This window comes from Rhineura floridana, chromosome 1 (genome assembly GCF_030035675.1).
Source record: "Rhineura floridana isolate rRhiFlo1 chromosome 1, rRhiFlo1.hap2, whole genome shotgun sequence".
NCBI classification, from domain to species: Eukaryota; Metazoa; Chordata; class Lepidosauria; order Squamata; family Rhineuridae; genus Rhineura; species Rhineura floridana.
The window spans coordinates 7315757-7326648 of record NC_084480.1 but is presented as its reverse complement, the minus strand read 5'-3'; positions in this window follow the sequence as shown (position 1 = coordinate 7326648).

Here is a 10892-nt window from a genome sequence, read left to right as displayed (position 1 = left end):
CCTACCCACCCACAGAACATGAAGAGCGACGCTGCACAGAAGCCCAGTTCAAGGCACATGATTTTCATCCACAAATCACAGGAGCAGAAGACTTTCCCTGCTTCCCCTCCCCCACAAGTAATGCCCCAAAGTAATGCTGGAAACATTACAATTACTCCTCAAAAGTAATAAAATCACTCCTAGTTCTATTACAATCAAAATGTAAAGGAATTACCCACTCGTTCCTCAAAAAAGTAATGAATTACAAGTAATTTGTTACTTGTAACGAATTACTTCCAAGCTCTGTGCAGAATTGCATCAAAAAATCCAAATAAGAGCAAAGAACAGCTGTGTTTCAGTTCTCACATTGTTTCGGAAAGCAGCCGCAAAAGATCTTCTCTCCAGTACTTCATCATCCCCAGCTGCTTTTACCTTGATGATATTCTGGCGGATGGTAAAGACTTTTTATTATCATTCCAAAAGGCATTTGGAAATGCATTGCTTATTTTGAATTTCCTTTTCTTTTTTTGGCTGCTGTTGCATATGTAATGCCTTTGCCACTGTGATTTATGGCCAGCTTTATTATCTAGTTGATTATTTGTTCTGTTTTGGGGTTTGGGGATTATATTAGGTACCTTGAATGCCTTGTTGATGGAAAGTTGGGGAATTATTCTTATTGTTGTTGATGATGCTGATGATAATGATGATGCTATTCCTTATTATACTTTACACACTAGTTTTATTTATTTATTTATTTGTTAAATTTATATCCTTCCCTTTGTCCTAGAAGGAACCCGGGATAGCAAACAAAAACACTAAAAACATTCTAAAATATCTTTCAAACAAAAGATTTTAAAACATATTAAAACAAAACATATTTAAAAACATATTGAAACAAAACATCTTTTTTAAAAAGCTTTAAAAACATCTTAAAAAGCAATTCCAGCACAGACGCAGACTGGGATAAGGCCTCAACTTAAAATGCTTGTTGAAAGAGGAAGGTCTTCAGTAGGTGACAAAAAGATAAAAGAGATCACACCTGTCTAATATTTAAAGGGAGAGAATTCTAAATGGTCAGTGCTACAACAATAAGGCTGCACACACTTAACTGGGAGTAAGTCCTATTGAACCCAATGGAGCTTACTTCTGGTAGACATGTATTGGATTGCAGCCTAAAGGTGAGCTTCCTATGTTGTGTGGAACAGACCTCTTGATAACATGGTACTTAGGTTCAAGACATAAATAAGTTTAGTACACATCAGTAATAATGTATTAATGAAGATCCAGGTTTAAAAGATGTAAAAAGGTAGCTTCAGTTTTTATTGAAAAAGTACATGGGGACTGATACCTTCTGGCACACATCATCATCATCTGCTTAGATGCTTTAGTGAACTCTTTATTGTAAACCTCAGATATTTCCCTCAAGTCCTTACAGCCCATTCAGTTCTCCTATGTAAGTAGGTGCTATTTTTCCAGCTGTGTGTTGACTGGGGAAACAGACACTGAGGACCGAATACAAAAGGCTTCGAATGCAGAATTAAATTAGGGATGCACTGAATATTCTCCAGTTTCGATTGTAGAGAATTGCGGTTATATGGGATAGAAATATTTCCTAAAAACAAAGTAGCTTACAAAATGCACTTGGATTGCATGAATATTGACCTTTCTTATTAATCAGGTTTAGCTACATGATACCACTGAGGGCAACTGAGAGACAGGATAATGCTTCTTAGACTAGTCGCATGTGTGCTGCCATTCAATGTTTTTTCTGGCTGCGTTTTGAATTGACTCTGCCCCCTGCTGGTCACACCTCCCTTCCACACTGCAGACTTCAGACCTTTCCAGACTGCCCATAGCACAGCATTGGGCCAATCACTATCTCCATCTGAGGCAGCAGCAAAGTGTTTCCATTGGCCACATTTGGAAGGCAAACGGGTTGATCTACCGATCTGTTGTGAAATCTGAAGCTAAATTAAAAAAATAAACACACCCTCAAGCTGATCTGACCAGGTTCTTGAGTAAAAAGTGGCGGAGTTTGACCACCATTGTGTGCCCCCATTTTCAGAAAACAGAGGTGGAGACGCACTGGAACTGGCACAACAGAAAGTGTCTCTCTACCCCTCACAGTGAATGAGGATGATGCCACAACGCTATATAGCTAATCGGATTTGGCTACATGGTGATGTCAGTGAATGTAAGTGAAGTCCATTAGGAGTGATGGCAAAAGAAGGTGATGTAAAGGAATAGACGAGCATTTTTGAACGGCACGCCAAAAATTGTTTTTAAAAGAGGCATTGTTCAATACTACCTGAATCTCATTCCTGCTCTTACAGTGGGTGGGTGTGATTGCCTCCACCCTCCCTTCTTCAAGGAAGACTCGGGTGATTGACTTCCAAGAGGAGGGGTAGAAGGGAAGCACATGAGGGCCATTGGTCAATGGGGAAGGAGGGAGAACTGTGGCTTTATAAGCCCACATCTCTCCTGAGCATGTCCCCCTTTTTTCTGTTTCACCTTCCCTCCATATCTCCTTCCCTGCATGCAATGTGGACTCTTGCTAGTTGCTTGTTCAATGTGGCTGAGTAGGAATATTGTTTGAAAGACTGCTTGATTAGCCTTTAGCATCCTTCCTCTTTCACCTACTATACACTGCCAAGAAGAATTAGACTGGCATTTTGGGAGTGGTGTGGACTGGTTTCTTTGACTCCAGGCAGATGAGCATGTTCAGGAGAGAAACGTTAGGTATACGGAGGCATTATTGGGTTATTTAAGGATCTGTCAGTGCATTATACTTGGTAGGACTTGGAGGGGTGCTGTTTTTGGCTTGACATGCACATTTTGGGTGAATGCTGGACAGTGTGGCCTGGGTACACATCTTGGGTTCAAATTTAATTGTTGTAAACCCAGAGAGCTTTGGCTATGAGGCGGTATATAAATGCAACAAAGCAACAAACCAACAAACCCAAGGCTCACCTAGCAAGGAGGGGATAATGTTCTCGCATCCTTTTTTGGGGCTGCGTCACATCCCAAGGGTCTGGAGGGATACACTTCCCTACCAGAATGAGTGAAATTCCTTACCTGCCAGTACTTTCTGAATCTGGTTAATCTGATTAATTGGTTTGCAGTTTCTCCAACTTGTTATATTATTAAATATAACCATTCCACTAAAGTTTGGCCTCTTCGTGGGGGCAAATGGTGAGTTTTGGTTCAGCTCTAGTTAAAACATATAAGCTTGTCTGTTCACACACATTGCCCTGACTTACATTAAAGCAAAAACCTATCAGCTCCAAAGACATTTAAATGGCAACATCTACATTTTAAAAACTCTGTGCAATAATAAAAACAAATTGTAGAGGAACAAATCTCTCTTACAGGCAACTTGACTCTCCAGTCTCCACCACTCTGTTCCAGTGGCATCCCTATTGACATGGAGCCACTGCTCTGTTTAAATCTTATTTGGAGTGTGTGTGTGATGTGTATTCTACACCATGTGCATTCTCAAAAAAGTGTCCATTATTTTTTATTTGTTTTCAGTTTTGGTGGATCATTAAGTTGCAGCTGAGAATATTTGCTATCTTAAGGTGCAAACTGCAGTTTATAAACTTCCTGAGCTGATAGGATTTGAGTTTTAAGGGAAGCAGTTATTCTATAAGTTATTCTATAACAGATCTTATAAAGGTTGGGAGAAAGAAGAGGCACCAGTAGTAGAACATGCATTTTGAGAAAGAAGGCCCTTCCATGGGAGCAATATGTCTTACAATCTAATTGCTCTGTGTTTTATATAACTTGATCATTAGGGTATCCTGCTTATGGTACCGCAGAGATGTAATAGCGAAATAAAGCAAGGGGCTATTAAGCAGAAAGTTTAAATATAGCTACAGGGACCGATATTTCATGACAATTTGACAGATGTCTTGGAGTGATCACTGGTTCCTTCATCACTAATTACAAAATCATTTGTCTTAAGGAAAGGACAAAAGAGAAGTAATTATGAAAAACATGATTCTTAGGGGATAAAAAAAAGATAACATTGGTTTAAAACATTGAAGTGATCATAACCATTTAGAATCATTATTAGTGTGGTTGGGCCAATGACAGCTTGGCTCTCAAAGCCACTGGGAACGGGAATTTCCTGTGCCGAAAATGGAGGGGGAGAGAGAAAACACATTGCATTTCTTGTTATGCTAAACTCATCCTCACACTCTGGGGGTTTCTTTGATGTACAGTTCATTAAAATTTCCAACCGACAATGAATTTGAACTACTAAAATACACAAATGTTTTAATTATACATTCCTTTTTAATTACACTAATGAGTTGTAATGTGTTTATGTTGGTTTAGAGTTTAATTTCTACTCTTAGATTTGGTGGTTGACGTAAGGATTGTGCTTTTCAGTAAAATAGCATGATTCATCAATGTTTGATCATGAGTTAATCCAAAAATATTAAAGCAATGGAATCCTTGGAGGAATAATAATGGGAGATATTCATGCACATCACTGCCTCTTTTTTTTCTGGCTCAGACACTCAAGGGCAGCACAAGCTCTTGAATCATCTTATGGGATGAGGAGAGAGAGAGAGAGAGAGAGAGAGAGAGAGAATTACAGTCACTGGGACTGCAGAGATACTTTTTGATTCAGGGACCTGTGAAAATGCCATCAATAGTACAAGGAATGGTCAGTAGAGAGGGGGGAAATGTAAGTTTGGTGCAGTTTCTAGTAGTTAGTAATGTCTGAGAATGGGAAGTTATGCACTATTATGAAAGATGTGAGTAAAGTTCTCCTGAGAATGTTCAAAGTGTGTGCGAGAGAGGAGATTAGGGAAAAAGAGAGGCCCAACTCCCATCAGTTTTGGGGTAGGGGATGGACTTTATATGATGAAGTGTTGATACTCACTAGCTGTGCAGCAATCCTCACAGTGGACAGCTATTATTTATTTATTTATTTACTCAGACATTTCTTAAAATGATGCTGTGTGACAGCCTAACACTGCTGTGAAAGAGATTTCTGGGTAGCACCAGATGGAGGGGTTTTTTTTTAAAGCGACAGCAACAAAAAGCAATAGATTCCTTCTTAATTTATCACAGTGTTTGTCTGGATCCTTTAATGCCCTCTTCAGCTTCCCATTTAAGAACACAAAAAAGGTAAGAATTGTCTGGCTGCTGGATCAGACCAAAGTCCCATCTAGGACAGCATCCTGTTCCCACAGTGGCCAACCAGGTGCCTATGGGAAGCCTGCAAGCAGGACCTAAGTTCAACAGTGATTCCCAGCTACTGACATCTAGAGGCATACTGGCTAGGACAGTGGAGGTAGAACATAGGCATTGTGGCTACCACTGTTCATAGCCTTAACCATTCAGGTTGGTGGCCATCACTACATTTTGTAGAAGCGAATTCCCATACTAATTATGCCCTGTGTGAAGAGGTACTCCCTTTCATCTGTGCTGAGTCTTCCCATGGTCAGCTTCACTGGATGATCTTCGGGTCCACTATTATGAGAGACCTCTTCTACTCTTTCATCTATCTTTTCCCTAATTGCTGTCTGCTCCCTAGTAACCATTCCCTTGCACCTGTTGCAATGACTCTTCTACTTCCCAGTAAATACCTTAGTACCCTATTTACTTCTATCATGTGACTTGGTAACCCTTCTGGGATTGATATAGTCCAAGACAAAATAATCAACAAGTTGTTAAGAGGCAAATGAACTTGTGCTTTGGTTGAGATTGAATTTAGGGGCTATTTTTTTAATCCCCTTCCCCGACTAGTTATATTATTGTGAAGAGGGGGAGTCTAACCTATTTCCATTCTTCCAGTGTGAACCATAGCATTTCCATTCCTCACCGTCAACTTTCCGGAAAGCTAGAGTAAGATAAATAGAGCAATATCCATATTTTACAGTCTATAAAATCCAAAACCTTCTTTTTTAGGAAGGAAGAAAACAGATGCCTTATGTGTAATGCATACTACAACTACCTTATTTATCAACATATACTTATGCAAAATGGGTTTGGCAAGGGCATTTCATAAACCAATATTTACTTGTGGAAGGCACTCAACTGTGTATGTGTGTGTGTGTATATGTGTGTAGTATGAGGTGGGAGTGAGAGGAACAGTCTTGGAATGAAGGAATGAATTTTTTTCAAGGGGTTGAAACATCTTAGGAATCTGAGTTGAAAAATCTAAGAAATCTGATGAGGTGCATCAAATTCAGATAAATCCCAAGTCAAGAACCATAACATGCCACTTTGAACATATTTAGGCCTTTTCTGAGCCAAAGTGGGATCTCTCCAAAGAACCCCAAACTGAAATGGGGACTCCCAAAGGAATTTGGGGCTATTCAGAGATTTGGACATTAAAAAAAAAAGCTGCAGACAGTATATCTGTAACGACTGAGACATTTCTCCCCAGACTTGCCATATAAGGGAAATGACAAGGGGAAAAAGAGGGGAGCGAGAGCTCTTTTGTGACTGATGGGTCTAGCTTCTAATTAGATGGAATGCTGTTACCAGGGATTGCCAGTCACAATGCTTTGGAAAAGAAATGTTGGAAGTAATATATTACCTTGTTTTCATCTGGTCTGTGGTGTTTGTGAGTTCTGTTAAAGATGCTTGGTTGGAAAATGCTGGATATTAAAATCCTTCTGTCTCCATGCCACATCCCCCCCCCACGTGCATTCTTGTCAAATTCACTTTGCACTTAGTTTGTGTGACATTTGGGTGCCAATCGAGCAGAACACAAACGCTGATGCTGTCTAGGTTTTACCCCGCCCTCCATTGAAACTCCCTCCTTGTATGAAATGTTCTGGAATTTTGTAGGTTGCTTTCTCAGAGGCTTCTCTAGAATATATACCATTTCCACTTCTGGGAAGGGTGACTTCGCTTGTGCCTGCTTTTGAGACAGGCTCCCGCCTCAGAAGAAGCTTTTTCAGATATAAATCAGTCAGAACATTTTTTTTTTTGACTGATGAAATTTCTCCCGGGCAGGGAGAAACGTAGAGATCAACCTCAAAAGTCTGTTTTTGTTGGGAAGACTGGATTTCATTAATTTATGAGAAAAGGTCCAGCCAGCAATGCCGGACGGACTTCCGAACAAGCTCTATCTGATTAATGCAACACGTTTATCTTTTCTTCAAAGAGAAAACGGACTAACAGGCAAGCACCCTTCTTTCTATCTTTTTTTTTTACTTGGTTTAAATTGTTGCAGCAAAAAGAGATTTGTCAAATGAATCAGCTTTAAAGAACTTCTGGGTGAGCTATAACTCTTCTCTGTTATTCACGAAATTAACAGCTTATCTCTGCTTCTATTGCAAAAAGCTGTCCTGGAAGTGCATTCTAAAGATATAAACAGAAGAGGGATTTCTATTCCAAGGAGAAAAAAATAAAAAATATGAACTTTGGAACATTATATTGTCTGGGACTATTCTCTTTTTGGTCTATTTTATTTTGACGAATCTGCTTCTTCACGACGCCACTAACTGTTTTGATGCTGGGAACTAAATTTGTTTTGTATTCTTGAACATAGAGAGATAAGGCAGGCTGCTCTGTTTATACTGTGATGTCATCAAGCCTGGAATATTAACCCAATTGTTGCTGAAATAAGAAGTGGTTCTTCTTTATTTTTGTTTTGTTTTGTTTTCGTGGTTTTAAAAATGGCAATCAAGAAAGTGGCTGAGAATCTGGAAGTAATTATGTTTCAGAAAATAATGGATGAGATTGAGATAACGAAACAAACCCTGCGACAGGGCAGTAAGGAGCTGAAAATTGAACTGAGCAAAATGACGTAGGAGCTTAAAGAAATAGGGGATCCTGTGAGAGAGGAGAATGAGATCAGAGATGAGAAAAGAAAAAATAAAGGGAAGATACAAGCCCTGGAGATTGGAACAAATGTGGAATTGGAAAAAGATCTGGAGTTTATGGATATTAGAAATAAAATCTACTGTTTGGAATTTAACGTTATCTCTGAAGAAATTAATGAAGATATTAGAGATAAAGTTATCAATGGCTTGGATAATTTTCTGGACTGGAATGACGTGATGGAGCTTGATATAGAGAAAATCTATGGAATTAACTGCAGCCATGTGACAATGGAAAAACTCTCAAGAGATGAGCCAGTGCATTTTGTAAAAAAGAAGAACAGAGATATGACTTTACAACAATATTTCAGCAACTTATTCAGAATCGATGGCAAGAAAATATTTGGGATAGAGGAAATTCCCATCAGACTCTTATTATATGACTATGGCTATGACAGCAAGATTATTATGGAATACTGATAATGGAAGATTGGACACTGAAATTACTGGACTTAACAGGACTATTGAAGATGGAAGATGGAATTAATATGGATAATGGAATAATGGCTATTGAAATTATTGGACCTAACAGATTTTGATGAGATGGATTAATCGATATGTTTATTTGGACTATGGTTATGACAATAAGATTATTATTATTATTGAGATGGGTTAATCGACATGTTTATTTGGAGAAAAATTGATAGATATATTTCTTAAAGAATTGAAACCTCTCTTTGACTTTTTGTGGAAAGAATAAAGTAATGTTTATGAGATTTGATGATTAATTAAGATAACTACTGGAGGAAAGTGATTTTATAATATAATTTAAGAGACAGGATTGTTATATATTGTAGACCTATAACTGATCTGCGACAAATGGGAAGTCAACATTTTATTTTTTTTGTTTAATCATTTTTGTTTTGTTTTGTTTTTTGTCTTTGAATGTTTTATGATTTTGTTTTGTTTGTTTTATGAAAATTTGAATAAAAATTATTGTAAAAAAAAAAGAATATATACCATTTCCATAACACAAATCGTACCCACAAAACCAATGGAAGTGAATCAATTTAGTTCTCCCCCATCAAAATTATAGAATCATAGAATAGCAGAATTTGAAGGACCTCTAAGGCCATCAAGTCCAACCCCCTGCTCAGTGCAGGAATCCAAATCAAAGGTGCCTAGCACACATACAAAAAACCCCCACAACACCCTTGACCTATTTGTCTGTAATTGGTGAGTTTAATACCAAGGAGTTTCTCTCTCATGTATGCTATTTTCACACATATTATCCATAAAACAATAGGGAAAATTAAGCATTTTTATTAATCAGCCCCAAATGATAAATGATGCTCTTTCAGGAAAAAAAAATATTCACCCTGCACAAGGGTCTAAAATCACTGCAAATTTCACCTAATTCTGAAAAAAAAATGTAGATAGTTCTTTTTATACACACACACACACACACACACACACACATATTAATGTTGCCCAATTCGATAGCCCCTGGATTTATTTGTATGTAATTTGGCAGATATTATGCACGTAGAAGGGCCAAGTAGTCCTGAATCGTTCATCCAAATATCCAAAGTAAAAAAAAAGTTATAACCATAGATTTTTTTTAAAAAAAAAAATCTACATAATAGTGAATGTGAGAGGTGTTGATCTTTGAGCAGCCTCTGAAGTGCTTTAGACTGAATTTGGTTGTTTTCCAATCTGCCAGACAGGGATCCAAACTGAAACCTGTGGTCAATGTACACCCTTATTCCATCTACTCTTCAAAGATTTTGAAGTAACTGATGTGCCACCAACCTGAATGACAGCACACATGAGACTAGTCCAAGAAGCATTATTCTGTCTCTCAGTTGCCCTCAGTGGTATCATGTAGCTAAACCTGATTAATAAGAAAGGTCAATATTCATGCAATCCAAGTGCATTTTGTAAGCTACTTTGTTTTTAGGAAATATTTCTATCCCATATAACCGCAATTCTCTACAATCGAAACTGGAGAATATTCAGTGCATCCCTAATTTAATTCTGCATTCGAAGCCTTTTGTATTCCGTCCTCAGTGTCTGTTTCCCCAGTCAACACACAGCTGGAAAAATAGCACCTACTTACATAGGGGAACTGAATGGGCTGTAAGGACTTGAGGGAAATATCTGAGGTTTACAATAAAGAGTTCACTAAAGATTTGATGTGTGTGAAAATGTTCTCTCTCTAGAAAATTGAGTGGCCATCATATTTCTCCTATGTAAAAATTCTGAGGTGCATTTGCAGGTGCCTGCCAGGCAAATGAGGATTTCCACTCATTCCCTACCTGGAACCGTGAGAACACAGAAATCAAAATTTCTAGTCTAGCTCTGCATTGTGTTATGAGGTATCAAATATTGGGAATTTTTAATCTTTGATTCATCTCAGTGAACCAGAGTTTGAAAAGGCCTGCAACAGCAAAGATTCCTGGGAAACAGCCCCTCTGTGACCTCTGAGTACATATCTTGCAATGCCTGAAGCTATAGACTTCCTGACTCATGGAAATTTGGGATTTGTCACCCAGTGAGAATAGGTGCTCCTTTCAAACAAAGGAATTGTTTATGATAATCTAGGCCATCAGGAGGAAACAGAATAGCTCCTTTCAAACTAGGAGGTGTTGTGCATTTCTAAGCCTCTGGAGAAGACAGGATAAACTCCTGTCAAACAGAGAAACTGTTTTACACAAGGATTATGATAATCTTAACCTTGAGGAATCATCAGGAATCTACAGCAGGAGATCACACCTATTATCTGGGAACTGATCAGGAAATGAGTGGGCTCCCACCTTCCTGATCACATTTACTTTGGGTTTACTTTGGGGTCAGTTTTAATTAAGAAAAAAAGGAAAAGGTATAAAACATGAGGAGTGAGAAGGGGAGTTCAGTTCCTCTTCTGGGGGGCTGCAACAACTGCTTTTCTTATCAACGCACGCTAGCATCTTTGGGACAATTTCAGAGCTATGGATTTGGGTGAGAACTTTCAAATCTGGCGCTGGTTACAAAGGGCAGAGCTTTTGCTCATTGGGCTAGATACGAAAGTCTCTCTCAGCTTTAGGCTTGCAGCAACTCTCCAGGAAAGGTATATGCAACTATCTG